Genomic DNA, 16,595 nt, shown 5'->3' with positions numbered 1-16,595 from the left:
TAGGGAACTTCACTATAGGAACCATTCTTGGCTCCCAGTAAGTTTCTAAATATATTAGTCTTTGTATGTGAATTTTACATATGGTTTTGTTAAAAGAAAGGTCATACTGTGAGTAGTTTGTTGGATTTTTACATTTCTGCTATGGATTCCAGAAATGTAAAAATGTAAATTCTTTTTTCAAAATACTACCAACTATCACGGCTTTTTTTTTTTTTTTTTTTTTTTCCCCCCCGAAGGATCAGCATCCATGGCTGTTCCCAGCTGATAGCTACAGATCAGTGCTGTTTGAACATCATTTGATCTACTGAGATGGTACTAAGTGAACACGGTTGATGGTTTTGTGGAGTTCTAGTTGTCTGCTCTGGTTGAAAGCTAGTTGTCTGCTTCACTGGAGATATAAGCTGAAACAGCTGATCAAGAATGAGATCTTACTTGAATAGTTAAACACTGTCTTCATCTAAGCATTAACTAATTTGCATGGCAAAATTCCAATTTGCCATCTATCACTTAAATGACAGCTTGTGAAACAGTAGTTCAGCATTCTTCACTTGCAGTGTTAGATTTCTATTCAAAGCAGGAGAGGAAACATATGTGGAGTGTGTGTGTTGGGGGCAGGCATTGTAAAACACACGCAGAATGCATGCTTAACACCAAAAGCATTAAATATAAAATATCAAATATAAACAAGGAAATTACTCTGTTCCATTTAAAAAAGTCACCAAAAAAAAAACAGCTGTTTGAATTGTACAGAAACAATAAACAATGTTAAAATTTTCCCTTAATCCATAGGACCAGAGGTATTTAGAAAATCTAAATTCATTTCCTTTAGCATAATGGCAGCATCCCACTAACTTTTTCTTTAGAAACTACAAATGTGCCACCAAAAATACAGATTCACCCATTTTAGTGGAATGCAAAAAGAATCATGCTTGGTTTGGGGTAGCTTAAGCACCCTGTTGCAAAGAAATCATCTCTGGGTATAAACCAGGTTTAGAGCTAATACAAAAATAGGTGGCTATTTGTTCTCCTGTCAATGTTACTCAGGTGCATAGGACCCAGAAACTTGATGATATCTCCTATCTGAAAACATTATCTGTTTGAGGAGTATCTGTATCCATTACAAAGCCAGCGTGCTCCAAGTCTGTAAATTGACAGCTTAAAATAGGAGTAATTTCAGGAAGTGAGAGTGACTGTGACCAAGGGACTGTTGCATTCAGACTGCTAATGCAGAGCTGCTGGACAATCCTCCGAGGCCTGCTCATGGCCCGAATGTTAATGCAGCTTCCATGCTGCCAACAGAAACTTTTGAAAAAAGACATATTTTGAGTTCAGGGAGGTTTAATTATTTTTTTTTTCTGTAGGAAAAAAAAAAAAAAAATCTGAACATATTTCTACTTTGTTCCATTTCAAGATTTAAACAACACAAGCAAAAATATGCAAGGTGGCAAAAAAGGAAATCCCTGGCTGGTGCCACCCATGCACACAAGCACAGGCACAAAGTGTACACCTACTGAACTCACTTATCTGTCTGCCCTCTGGTCCTTCTTGGAAGGAGGCAGCTCTTTCCTTCTGGGGTAGAGACACGTCGGCATCGCTCTCCCAAGTGTTTCTGCTCCCTCACACATCCCCACAGCTCCCTTGATGTACAGCAGTTTCATGCTATGAAAATGCTCATGACACAGCCCTGTTTTCACTGTATTTCAGACATATTAAACTGAAGAAGGAACCTGTGGAAAAAAAAAATAAGTAAAATTTAGTTCTTTGGAGATACCACAGAAAGGCAAGCAGAGGTGAGATGTGAATGTCACCTGGTGAGAAGTAGTCAGCGTGCTCCACAAGTGACTGACACTGGGCAGTTTGTGTCAATTGCCCATAAGGACAGGGAATCACTGGTCCTGGATGTGCTTATCAGTGCAGAAGGGGTCAGACCAGATTCCTAATATAAACCTTTAGAACACTTTGTATACCGAGGTAGCAGATCCTCTTTTGTATGCAAGTCACAAGCATGTGCCTGCCAACAGCCTTTTCTTCACAGAGTTAAATGCAGAGTTAAATGCAGACTTTCCCCCAAACAGATCCTATGCGTTAAAGCAGGACCTCTTAGGACCTCTTGTAGGTGATTCTCCAGTACTAGCAGGTACTAAGCATCCTGTAGAATGTGGAAGCAAACATACATTTTTGGGATGGGGAAGAGGACAAGACAAAGAATTTTTAAAAACTGCAGCTGTGGTCACGGGCGTCCTTGCTCCCTAGACGTGTTCCCGGCCTGAGCACAGCGACCCAGCAGTTCCTGCTCCAAGATGCTGGGTTGGCCATGAGTGGCCCTGGCCCTTGCTCCAGCCCAAGCCCCAGGGCAGAGCATGGCCTGCCACCCAGGGCTGCCAACAAACCTGTATGTAGTTGGCTTCTCCAGGCCCCGTGGTATGGAGCAGTCAAAGGGTGACTCCTTCCTCTTCCTTCTGGTCTTCAGGTTCTGCAGGGAGCTAGGCCCAGGTGTTCACACTCTCAAATGTGCTTTTTTTAAAACAGTACCAGGTATAAATAACAGAAGAAGGGTACAATCTATGCCTTTCATCAGGTGTTTTTAAAAGGCAGTGGCATACATACATTGGTGAAACAGGGCTGGTTTTACTATATAGGAGTACTCTAGGAACTTATTTCTGTGCTTATATATGCACAAAAAAAAAAAAAAAAAAAAAAAAAAGAGAGAGAGAGAAAAAAAGAAACAGACCTGGAACTATGGGTACAAGTCATAATCCAAGTCATATTTTGCAAAACAATGTAGGATGGTCAATGTTTTTACATTTCATGTGTGAAATCTCGAATTTGGCGTTGTATTTTTTTTCCTGTGAATACCCTTCCTTGTTGACACAGGTAGCTCGTTATGAAGAACTGTACAAGTATACTGTGCCAGAATGACTGCAGTAGGAAAATCCTGCTATGTGTTTGCGTGCTGGAATGTGTCTGCTTCCATAAGACGTATATTAAAAAAATTAAAACCATGTGTGAGAAAAATCAGTTTATAAAGTCTGTGGTCACATTTCGGTCTTTTTCATTTTCATGAGATACATTTGAAGAGGAAATTAAAAACCAAAAACACATACAAAGAGATGAGGCAACGATGAGTTAAGATGTAAATATATGACCCTCAACTAGAAGACAGAAAAAAAGTACAATCTCTATGTTTGCCTCTGTGAATTTAACCATTACTTACGATTAAACAAGCAATCACAAAAACACACAAAAAGTGCTCTGTTGAGATGTTCTTAATGCATCGGGAAGGCGCTTGCATTCTGTAGGCTGTTTGCTTACAAAGAGAAACTGCTAGCTCTTGGGGCTTTTCCCAGAGGAGATGGGCATTTTGCCAGTGTTTCATTTTCAAGTGCCATTGTTCACCTAGGGTTTTAGCGAAAAAGCTTTTGCTTATTTATTACTAATCCTAGCCTAAGTAATGATCATTTTTAATCCTTTTACATTTTAAAACAAATTTATCAGACAATTACACCAAACACAATGTCCCCAAAAGCTCTGGCATTTATTTTTTCATTTAATAGGTAATTCTATAATTCACACATCCATGGAATTGCTTTATTGGTTCATGAAACCTGCTTCTATGAGCATGCCATTGACAAAATATAAATCTTACTCAGATTTTGAGGACTCTTTTCAACATGCTTTCATTAGTCTTGACAACACAGCAACAGAGGAACAATGTTTATTGCTTACTTTATCCATCTGCCTGTAAACCTTTGTCAAACACTGTATCCATATATTATATTTCTCAGACTTGATATGAATTAGAATGTCTTTTTTTTTTTTAACAGCTTTTTCACTAACCTAGAGAAATGTCATATTTTCACTTCATGATTTGGTATAAATTCACCTTATAGCCTTGACAAATATCAGTTTGAGAGACTCAGCATAATCCTTATTTTCAACACCAAACAGTGCAGTTTGGTGTAATTGTCTGTGCTTGTACACGAGCTGCCCAAAAACCAAACAAGCATGGATGCCAGATGTCACCATTCTGATGATTAATGTTCTATTGTTGGTAAGGGATTCTGTAAATATGAGATGGCTACTTTTGTAACTTTGCTAGCCTTGCACACAAGGCTGTCAGACCACAGTCTACACTATGAAATGATTTACCTGTCATTTAATTAGTTTAGTGCCATTACTAAACAGTTGTTTAAGCAATTTGCAATACATACATATGAAGAGTTGTTTGGGCTTTTCAGAAGTGTTGGAATGAAAGAACTGGTGTAAAAACTAGTATCAGCAACAAACCCATCTACTTGTCAGCTTCAGCTAGTGCAGCTCTCTAAACAAAACAGACAAAAATATCCTTCTACATATTTATATAAAACCCTTCTGTATATTTATATATAATGTTTTAGCAGATTATTTCAATACTTCAAAGCAATTGAGATGTCCTTGTGAAATATCTACACTCCCAGTTAGCAGTGCCAGAGGAAAAGAACACTCCAGAGATTGTCAGTGCAATTTTGTGGTTCCAATCTATGCAGAAACCATAATTTCATGCAGAAAAGGGAAAAGGAGAAGATGGCATCTTCTGTACCAAGATTCATTTTGTTAAACACTGTACAAGGAAGGAGGTTTACCTTTCAGCATCCAAGTAATGAAAACCAGTTAAAAACAAAACAAAACAAACAAAACAACGACAACAAACACCAAAAATCACCACATTTCCAGAAATTACAGAAAGATACACAAAAACACAGAATCAGGATGGGGAAGTAGTGGGGGAAAATAGAAGATCTGGTCATGTGGGACAAAGAGAAACCCAAAGAGTTTCCTTGTGTCCAATCCTGGCTGCTCCCCAGGCTCCACCAGCCAGTACCTTCTTCACATACTCACTCTACAGATTCTCTTTAGCAGCATGTGAGTGAAAGGAGAAGCTGCTTCAAACTATTTCCAGCATATCCAGCCTTACAGACAGAGGCAAGAGATGCTGAGAAGTTGCCTGGGACCTGTAGCAGCTGCTTCTTTCACAGCAACTCTTGAACCTCTCATCAGGGTGTAAAACAAAACAAAACAAAACCAAAGGCATCTCTCTGGGATTTGTTGTCACAGTGTCACGTGTGACACAATGAAGCTTAGACTTGCTTCCCTGCACCCACGATAGAATAAGCAGTGCTTGTATAGGAGCACAGCAAAGCCCTGGACGTTTCACCCATACCACCTCTGCTCCCTGCATGGACCAGCTCATGGCCACAGCCCTCTCAGGGACCTGAATGTCATGTGATCACCAGCCAAAACACAGGCTGTGACCCCAAAATGATAATAATCTGCCTGCTGATTCTCAATATATATATATACATGTATATATATATATATATATATATATATATATATATATATATATATATATAAATGTCAGGAGGTGAGAAAATCATTTTCAGCTGCACTTAAAATCACCTGGATTAAAATATGATCCGAATCTGTTCTGCTTTACGGTTAAACCAATAGACTAAACCATACTGGTAAGGGATATTATGTTTGTAAAATTTTACTTCCTTTTCAATTACATTTAATTTCCACTTCATCTTTCCCTTATATTTATTCCACAAAAAAGCCATTGTGTTATTAATGATACAGAATTCCCCAAATCCATATGTTTTATGGATTTTATGTCAAACTGGACTCATAATGCTTTAATGAGGAAAAAGAACAATGTTTCGCTGTATTCACTTTTTACAGTGCCCAGCCAATAGGCCTGTAAGCAGTTTTAAATCTATCTGTAATAGCACCATGGAGATTACAAAAACAAAAACAAACAAACAAAAAAGCATTGCCAGCTTCTTCTGTCCTTCTTAAAGACCTAGTATATTTGTAGAAAAACATTAATTTCTCTCTGATGGCTGTACACCTACACACAGGTGCAGAAAATCCCATCACATTTTGTAACAAGCAGAAATCCGGTACGTGATAAAACACTTTAACAGTCAAGTGAATTTGATTCTACTAATTTTTCTGGAGACATCTAGATTGCCATATGTATGCTCAGAGATTTAGCTATTCATGTATTAGAATGACATATTTAAAGCAGTGAATTTCACATTAGCAATGCAGAGGGAGGAAAGAACGATCTTGGAAATTAGACAGTGGAAAGAATGGTGTTGGAGGGTAGCATGAGAGTTGGAAATCCTACACAAAGCAGAGAAAGAGTACTAGGGAGGAGGCAGAATGGGAAAAGCAGAAAGATATAAATTAGAAGAAGAAGAAAAAACTGAGATAGAAGATGGGAAGATGTAATAAAAAATCTGAGGAAAAGCTACAGTGAAAAGATGAATGTTAGCAGCTAATAAAAACATTAAAATGTTTAGATATCAGCATTTCATTGACATTTTAATAAGAAATGGTCTTGTGTACAAAGTTAATGCCATCTTTTCATGAAATAACTTATTTGGCCCATTGTACCCCCCCTCCTCCAGTTATGCCAATCACTTGCTGGCAGAATAAGATACCAAAATGTATGCTTATACAGTTTGGATTAAGCACTATTGTACACATATAGCCATGAGCACAGAAAAGTGCTTCAATGACTATTTATGAGATAAGGAATTTGCAGAAAGGAGTGGATACGACGGGAGGGGGAGTGGAGGAATAAGGGAAGAATCATGGAGCAAAAAGGAAACATTCAAGAGACATCAGTCTTGAAATTAGAAGCTCATTAATTCTCAGACTATTTTCAGAGTCTCTACAGAGATTTACCATATGTGACAGCTACTCAGCCTTGGAGTCCGATTAGAAATGTTTTCTACCTACAAGTCTAAATTACTACTGCAAAGACTCATCATTTTCAACAAAGTTTGATGAACTAGCTAGCCTTTAACAGCAATGTTTTGTGCACTAAACTGCAACTGGCCTGCTATTTTTCTCATAGCACTCCTGACAGATGAGCCCGATTATCATCCTAGATCCACCTTGCTCAAGCTCATTTGGACAACAAAGATAGCAACTGAACTGAAAGAAAATTCTGGGAGAAGTAATTGAAGAGAAATTTAAAATTTCAATAGAATTTCCTGGAAATTTGCCCACAAAGCATATTGTGTATATACCCACCTCCATCCTGAAGTTTGAAAGCATATCCCAGGATGCCTGCTGTTAATGTTGCAGCCCTACCCTAGCCAGCTTTCTCGCAGAGCTTCTGGATGCTCTAGGCCAAGACCAATTTGTCAATGACAGGTTGTATGATGATTTATGACTATAGCCGAATGAGGCTCCCTAACTAGTTGTTTTGAACTGAAACCATTCCAAATCGCTAGCTGGCAAAGTGGATGCAAGCTTGGAGATACTGAAGTTGTTTATTGAATTTCCAGATATAGTCCACATCAGTAACTTCTGCAGTTGAAGGGAAAATTTGGAAGAGCAAATATTAAACTGTTCAAAGCTGCACCATACTTCAGTAAATATAACACGTCACAGAGGGAGCTAGACTTGTCTAGGAGATGTGAGAAGTCTTCTCAAAGTCTGAGATTTATTTGGTCATTTTTTTTCAAGTCACGCAAGAAAGGATCATCTGAACATACACGCAATATACGCCTGCAAAAACAGCAACAGCTGTCTCAACATGTACATAAATACAGGCAACTTCTAAATTATTCTGGTCCCGCAGGGTGAACAGTTACGCTCTGATTTTCCTTACCAAGTGGCAAAGAAGACATGTACAACCCATAGAAGGGGATCAAAAAAAAATAAAAAAAAAATCATGCCCAACCCACCCCCCCTCAAAAAAAAAAAAGAGTAAAAATGGAGGGTTAGAAAATTACAAGTAGTGAATCATAGAATCATGTAATTTGAAAAAGGCCCTTAAGATCATCAAGTCCAACCATCAACCTAACACTACCAAGTACACCACTAAAGCATGTCCCCGAGTGCTACATCCACACTTAAATACCTCCACTGCCTCCCTGGGCAGCCTGTTCCAATGCCTAACCACCCCTTCTGTGAAGAAATTCTTCCTGATAGCCAATCTAATCCTCCCCTGGCACAATTTGAGGACATTTCTGCTCATCCTTGCATGAAGCTAATACTGAAATAACAAAAGCATTACAAATATTAGAGGGCAGACTGAAGGATTTAAGAAATTTAAGAGTAGCTGTGTAACGAATGGCATGAATAAGGAAGGACCAAGTGGCTTGTGTGAGAAGCATGGGATAGACATACACTAGCATCATTTCTTGTTTGGTGCTAAGACTAAGATGGTGCTTAATGCGTATGAAAGGATAAGGATCAGATCCTGTCTGGTAGTGAATTAATGCCTTTATCAAAATGATTCTCTTAAGGAAACTAATATGTTTTTTCTGAATAAGAATTTTCTTTCAGCAAAGCTGTGAAGATTGACAAAAGTTTTATAAAAAGAAAAAGAAAATATATCCTCTTTTAGCATCATTTTCTGAAAGAACACTTCTCCCTACCCCATCCCCATTCCCAGCCCAACACAGCCATCCAGGAGTGCTTTATCAGCAGGGTTATGCAAATAATGGGCTGCACCTCAAGTATGATGAACCTGAGCCTATTGCACGTGGTGGGGGTGGCGACGAGGAAGAAAAAAGAGGAGCAGAGACAAACAAATATGTTATTAGTGCTTCCTCAATATCACCAGATCCACTAGCAGGTCAAAGTTGTAATAATTTCAATCCAGAATAATAAAATCAATGCCAAAGAATGATGAAACAAGAGCTACCATGTCTGTTTAAGGTGTTATGATACCATTATAGTACAATAGCCTTATTATTTATTGTATTTCTTCCTAGTATGTTCTGACCACCTGTGACAATTGTTTCTGAATCTGCACAGTCAAAACCTTAAATTAAATCTGACAAACACGGAAAGTATTTTGAGCTAACTTGTCCTCCCTTTGCAGTTGCTTATTATGTGAGTGACCTCTTTTTGTGTCTTACATGAGTCACATCCCTGTAGATTGTGTTTATTGAAAGCTGATTGTTACAAGTGTTGACATTCACCAAGTTTTATATACCAGGGAATTAAAATAAGAAGAATCTGACAAAGACATTGTAAATAACATGAGAAACCCTTACTAAACCCATACATTGTATGAATGCAGAGGAAAATTAAGTTACTCTGCTTTCACAGGCTCTTTGTGGTGCTCAGTTCCCATTGTATGAGTGTTATTAAAAGTGCAAGCACATAGCTGCAGATATAATGTCAAAGTCATTCACATTATAACAAGGTTTCAGATGCTCCATAATGAAGACTTCATCAGAGAGTGAAAATTATTGGCTCCCCTGTTGATGACTTTTACAAAATTCTTAAAAGTAGATAGTTTGCCAGCTGGATTAATCTTCCTGTGCACAGTCATTTATGAAACTGAATTTTTACCATTGGCAACAATGCTATAGTTGAAAAAACTCCAAGAATATCAGTTTGATGACAAACAATGGTCTGCTAAATAGAGACATGCTGTCCTGACAGCTCTGCTTCAGCTATATGGCATGATATGTGCCAGCAAAAGCAAAGAAGACACTTCGTAGCATCATAAAACTGCTTCCAAAAATGAGCACCCTGCAGCTATTAGAAACTGCGTGAGAATCACCAAATGTCAGCCTCATGCTCAACAACATTCAATTTAATAAATGGATTTAAGACAGTGAAGAACACAAGATGCTTCAGAACACCCTTAAGACTACCATGATAATATTGAGTGTTTGAGAGAGACTCAAAAGCAACTGCTCACCATAAAAAAAAAAAAAAAAAAAAAAAAAAAAAAAAAAAAAAAGGGGTGGGGGAGCGGGAAGGAGAAGGAGGGATTTGTCTCGTTTTTGTTCCCTGGGACCAATTAAGAGCATTCTGTCATTATCATTGTTAGCACTAGGAACAGCATACGAACGATAATCAATTTACTGACACATCCTAATATTGATGGTCAGAGGCCAGCTCTGAGAACAACCCCACATTATTCTGGCAGTTAATGTTGTTATTTTTTTATGAAATCTCCTTTTTTTTTAAATAAAAATAAAAAATAAAAATAAAAATAAAAATTAAAAATTAAACTAAAACTAAAACTAAAACTAAAAATAAAAATAAAAATAAAAGACAGCTACTTACACTTAGCCAAATCCAAAGAAAAAATGAACAGTGGGCAAAAGGAATATTTCTATATATCCTCAGATCCACTGTGTGCTACAGAATTGTCTGGAAAAACAGAAGCACTATTTTTTGTCCTGAAAACTGCTGTTGAAATAGTGTAGGTTTTCTTATTCTTCCCCTCCATTTTCTTTCTTCTTCTTGTCCTCCACTCCCACAGCCGCTCCATCTCTGAGCATGCCTGGGAAGGCAAGAGGCGCCAGGGACATCAGCAGGCACAAAAAGACCAACACGAAATATCTCACAGCTTACACCAAAAAGGGACCAAAGCAGAAGAAACTTCAAGCACTCCCCAAATGACACTGAGTTTGCCTGGTTTCACTGACACTTTCTGTAACAGTACTGCTACTGCTAAAAAGGCATGTATGATTTACTTGTCCCGTAAAGTCCAGGTATTGGTCCAAGTACGAGTTTCTGATTACAGCAACTCAGTGTCAAAGTGAAGTTTCATCACCCAGATGACTGTGCCAGAAATGCTATAAAATGTTTGAATTATATGATGACATTAGTTAAAGTAGGCAAACAAGTACTCAAAGCTTTGACCTTCAGCAAAAGTGCAAAGGTTGGTACTTACCGGAACTCAGATCTGGTGCTTTTACCACTAGTTTCTAACTAACCAATTGACAACAGCATATATGAAAATTGTAGTTCCTAAATCCCTCAGTGAAATTATAAGTGTACCTTATCAGCAACCAAAAGCAGAAACTGCTGTCTGCTGTCTTTCATAGCCCCGTGAAAGACCCAAAAGAATATGGAAATATGGAAAGGGGGTTCTTTCAATATTCTCAGCCAGCAATGAGTACTTGTGAAAACACTTGGAATTTAACTGACTTCCAAAGGATCCAAAGCCCATAAGGACAATGACAGAAGGAAACTGAAAGCCCTTTGTTTGGAAACAGGTTTTATATACACAAATATTAATTTACACAAAATCAGAATATGTTTGAATGTGTCAGGGCTGTAAGGTGCAAAGCACAAATAGCCAGTCTTTTGATGTGTAAAACTCTGTTACTACACTAAGGAGTTTATCCTAGAAAAGCTAGTAAATTGTTTTGATAGAAGAAAAAGCTAGTTTTGCCATAAAATTCACCAAACTCCAAATTTACTTGCAGGCTGTTGCTATTTATACTTACTTATTAGTTTAGAAGTGCAGAGGCATGTTCCTTTGCTGCTACCAATAGATGCACATTGACTCAAAGAACCACGTACGGCACGGTGTACAAGGACTGTTACGCACAGCCTTAGTTCCACAGCTGTGATCATGTGCCCTGAATTTCTCAGGCTCAGTGTACAGGGTTGAAACACTAAAATCTAGATTCATCAGTGGCTCTCACTTACTTAGAAATGCTCTAGAGGCAACCAAAGCCAATTACCGATTTTAAACCTCGTATTCCACATAGATCAAACATAACAGTGAACTTGTAGAAATCTCTAAGTGTGATGCTTCTAAGACAGCTTTCTGGGCAAAGAAAGACAGAAATAGAAAAGCCTAACAACAAGGTAGAAAATATGTAGATGAATCTCATGCCTGATGGTAAAAAAGAAAAGAAGGAAGAAGGGGGTGGGTAGGCTACAGCTAGTTTTAAGCTTGTGTCACCAGTGTAAATGCAAAGTGTTTGTTTATTAGCATCTGTAATTCTGGGGATTTGGGGACTGGGGAAGAAAGGGAGAGAGAGATTTATTTATTTCAAATACAAAGTGGACCAAGTGGCTGTCATTTTAAGATGGGAAGGGACAAAGAAAGGCCTGCAGTAGCTCAGGATAAAAAAGTGTTTCAGGCTATTGGTGATTAATTGTACTCTGCTATGCCACATCTCTTTCTATTAAACCTTAGATTGCCAAATCTGTTTCCTAATTGTTTTTGTGCTTCTCAGTCTTCCTTTTGTCTTGCATGAGAGTAGGCAATTTCTAGGCCATCAATATCTCATTAAGGGGTCTGGGAAGTGAAATGCCTTGTTTTGCTTTTAATTTTGTTTTCCAGGCTTTTTGCTACATTTTATGACATGGCATTTTTTGTTTGCTTGTTGCGGTCCATTTATTCTCTGGCATTCCTTTCCCTAGGTTATAGGTTTATTTGTTTCTTTGCCTGTTGGCATTCAAGGTGTATGCAAATTATTGTTACATGCTTCACCATCACTACCTATTGCTCTTAATTTCCCCTAATGACAGTCTCATTTGAATGTTAGCGCCTGCTCAGGTTGTACATGTGTAGAAAACTACTTCAGCTCATCTGTGAGCTCTTTTATTTATTTCTGTCATATGTCTGTGTCCCCCTGCCCTCCCCCCCCCCCCCCCCCCCCCCCCCCCCCCCCCTCTTTTTTTTCCTATTACGGTTTGCATCAGAGTTGTTTTCATGAGGAAAGAAATAATACAGCTGCATGCTTTCAGCCTAGGGCAAAATCTTTCTACTGCTAGTGCAAGTAGCTAGTGCTTAGAGGAAAAAGGAAGGGCATTCACGCAAATAGCTAATCAAAGGGTTTTTAATGATACTCATTAGGAAAGAAATTCATTAACAAGCCAGCACAAGAACATTCCCTGAAGCAAGAGTGATGCTACTGGTCACATCAAAGTCCCCACCTGACTAACACCTTTATTGCTGTTAATAGTAAGGCCAAGTTAGCAGCAAAATCAGTCGCATTCGGGCCCTGATAAGGAAAAAAGTCAGCAAAGCATGGTCATTGAAAATGGATTAATTGTCTTTTACTAATAAGAAGGGGTTTTCACAGGGTTGTATAGTTGAGCACTCACCATTGATGCCTTTGAGTTCATACAGTTTTAGGTTCCCCACCCTTCATACTCTCCCTCTCTCCCCATTTCTATTTTGATACCTCTGGCTATGTCCACACTGGAGGCCACAGAAATGGTGCACACACCCTCCCCGTGTCCCAGTACCACAGAACCACAAACCTCAAATGGGTGCCACTGCCCCCTTCTGAGTGAAAGCCCACAGGACACCTCCTTGCATGATGCAGCAGGACCTGTGCTGAACTGAAGGCAGCTCATTCAGAAAGGACAAGGCACCCTGTGGCATACACCTACTACTCAGGAGAAACACAGCCCCTCAGCATCAGAGCCACTTCCAACTTGCAGGCATATAATTGCCTTTTTTTATGCTCACACCATTACTTACCTATAAAAGAGACTCTGTATTTTTCTGCCAATTCATTCCTAGAGATTAGTATTAGTATCTTGGGATGCTCATTTGCTCTGTAAAAATTAGGTTTTTAGACTGAACCAGAAATCTTACTTTTATTGCACTGCTCTGATACAGTAGAGCTCAGTTATTAGAACAAATTGGAGCAAGCCGCTTCCTGGTTGTTATACCCACATAATTACTACAGGCTGATACATGAAACTGTGCTTCACTCTCATGCTTAGAGGCGAGATCTCCATTTTGCAAGGACAGAGCAAGTTCTATTATGCATTTTACTGCCAAAGGAGGTCAATTAAGTTTAATTGGTTCTAATTAGCACTTGCTCAAGCTGTTATATTCTTTACCTGCATCCGAGTGGCTCTCCAAGTGCTGCACAATGGACTCCTGCTTTTGAACACAAACAAGAATTACTAATGGCATCCTTGAAGGCAAAAGATGCACTGATCAGCATAAATGGGGAACAAATATCAGCTCAAATAGTTGCAGGCCTTTTTAGAAAACAAAAACAACAACAAAACAACAACAAAAAACACATTTAATCCCCATCTGGCTTTGATCAATTGAAGTGAATGCAACTGTGGACCTTGCTGTTGAAAGTTATAACACAGAAAGTACACAAATGTAATTATTTGCTATGTCATAACCTATTTCATAACCTATTTACAGCTGAAAGTACTAGAGAATAGGAGGGAAGAGTTCAGCAGCTAATTAAAAAAAAAAAAAAAAAAAAAAAAGCAATTTCAATGGTAGCTAGGAAAAGGAAAACAAAACCAATACCAAAACCCAAACAAAAGCAAACATGTACATCTCAGATGCTTTGGTTTTGGATTTTTGAGGATTGTTTAAAAAGTTTTCTGTTAAAGTGACAGTTGTTTTTCTTTTTTTTTTTTTTTTTTTTTTTTTTTTTCATTCTGCTGCATAGAGAGGAACAACAACATCACTGGCCTAACTGTCATCATATGCAATTTTCAGTCCTCAAGCCATGTGGTGAGACAGAGGCATCAAATTCAGGATGATCTGTGCCAGACTGAATGAGGAGTCTCAAGTCAAAAAAGAGACTGCAGTGCTGAGGCATGCTCAAAGAATCTGTTTTCTGCTGGGGCCTTCCTGGATGCAGCTGAACAGTTACATAAAGGCAGGTTAGAGAGCAAGCTCGTCCTTACAACAGCACCAGAGCTCAGAGCCAGCTCTCCCCAGATGTCCAGTAACTGCCCACATTCACAGCATCTAGGAATAGCCAAGAGTCTCCTCTGGGTCCCACCAGATGTCTCTAAGCCATACCTATTATTTTGGGTGTAAGAGCACCTGGCAGGGCAAGAGGTCAGTCTGAAACAGAAGCAGGGAAACATGCTAGAAAGGGCAGAGCGGATGGTTGGGTACCACTGCTCTACTGTGATCCCTGGCCCCCTCCAGATAGCAGGGCAGACATCCAGCCACTCAAGACATGCAGAGCCCTGCATGATCCAGAGCACCTCCACACCTCTTTTCTTGCAGCCCCTGTGCCAGATGCCTTGGATCCAGGGAGAGAGGCAGCACCAAGTGTACACGCCTCAGCAGGACAGCACTAACACAAGGACTGGAGAGGGTGGGCCAAAACATGAGACTTGCCTGATCTACAGTCCCAAGGTGAAAGTCTGCAGTGATTAACTTGCTGGAGACTTTCCCTGCCTTGACAGACTTCATCCTTGCTAAGGTACAAGCTGCCTTACAAGGTGCCTAGGGAAGGGGTCCCGTGGTGCCTGCTGGGCCTGCTGCCGCATCTGCTTGGCAGCAGCAGACTGCTGGGGTGGGAACAATCAGGGACGGAGTCTCACACACCCTGAGTGTATTTCAGTTCCATTGACCTGGGTTGACCACACATTTAAAACAAAGGACCAGATTTAGTGTCCCAAAGACACTAAATTTTGGTAATTTATTGTGACATGGACACTTAAAGCAATGAAGCTCTTACATATTATCAGCAGTTCAGTTACATGAGAAACTGAGGTGGACCTGGCTGATTCTAAGTCAGCATAACTCTTCTTCTTTGCTATATTTCCTGCTGCTTGAATGTACCTCCTAAATGAAGTGTCCATTGCCCATGTTTTTTGAAAATAATTTATTTTTAGCTAATGTGTTCCAGATAGATGGAAAAAAACATAACATGTTAAAAAAAATAAAAGTGAAATTAAAAAAATCCTCCCCTCTGCAAACAAATTCCCCGCAGACTTCATAAAAAAAAAGGACAACTTTCTCCTTCTAGCTCCCCTGCTAAAATTTCCCAAGGCTGTTAATCATTAAAAAAAAATAAAAAATAAATAAAAAAACAACATGAGAAAAAAAAAAAACATTGTAGAAAATCCAAAGAAGTTGCCTCTATTTAAAAACAAACAAACAAACAAACAAAAAGAAAAAACACAATCAGTTTCTGACAGAATCTCCCCCAACCTGAGTACCTTTCCTTTGTCAGTTGTGAGGACTCTTTCCCAGCCCTAGTATACATCTTTTCTCCTGACTGCCAATGCATAAACCAGCATATTATTCTTTTTAACAGTCACGTCTTCCTTTTACATTGGCTTATAGTTAAATCAATATACTTAAAACATTCCATGCTCCTTTTTTTTCTTTTTTTTTTTTTGTATTTTTTTCTTTTTTTTTTTTGTATTTTTTTTCCCAAGGAATTTCAGGTGACAGCCAAAAGTTACTCAGAAGGTTAACTGACTTGGATAAGGATTTGAGAAATATTAAATAACAAAAAAGTCTGTTTGCATCACTGATATGGTAGCAATACACCACTGAAGTACATGTAACAATTTATTATTTTACTCTTCAGCCCTCCCACATTAAAAATTGAGCATATATTCAATGCAAAGATTGAGAAAAATTGACCTAGCACCTAGCCACATTCTGTGGACACCCTGTACTGGGTTGGCAGTAGCTCCACCAATACAAAACCCCAAGACAAGGGGTTCAGACCTGCTAAACACAGGTTTTTACATGTGTACTACATTATGGGCTTTAAACAAAGTAAGCTTGTACTGTACAGTATATTGACAGTAAAGATGCAAATGTATCACTAGAATAGCTGCATCAGTGCAATTTCATTGGTACAACTATTCTCAACGTAGAGAATCTTCATCAGAAATCCCTATGGCAGGTGATGCCATCAGGCTACTTATAAGATTAGCTTAGTTCAGAAAACATGTTATAAAATGATCCTTGTTACCTGTAAGTGGACAGTGATGATTATAGCTCAGTCTATGTTATTATTGCCTGATTGTTTCCAGTTAGGATTTTCACATATTGAGTCCTTACTCAAGGTCTTTTAACA

General features: G+C 38.8%; 1 long non-coding RNA gene across 2 annotated transcripts in view; it reads right to left on the bottom strand.

Annotated features, from left to right (window-relative positions):
* LOC137860624 (uncharacterized) overlaps positions 1-12,380 on the bottom strand; it is a 34,601-nt gene extending 22,221 nt beyond the window's left edge. For both annotated transcript variants that reach the window (XR_011099103.1, XR_011099101.1), the window contains exons 1-2: positions 10,093-12,380; positions 1,521-1,727 (exon numbers count right to left, since the gene is read on the bottom strand). This is a non-coding gene — a long non-coding RNA (uncharacterized lncRNA). The remainder of the gene's footprint in view (positions 1-1,520; positions 1,728-10,092) is intronic.
* Positions 12,381-16,595: the final 4,215 nt, after the last annotated feature.

This window comes from Anas acuta, chromosome 1 (genome assembly GCF_963932015.1).
Source record: "Anas acuta chromosome 1, bAnaAcu1.1, whole genome shotgun sequence".
NCBI lineage: Eukaryota > Metazoa > Chordata > Aves > Anseriformes > Anatidae > Anas > Anas acuta.
The sequence above is the reverse complement of the archived record's forward strand: the minus strand, read 5'-3'. Positions and strand labels throughout refer to the sequence as shown.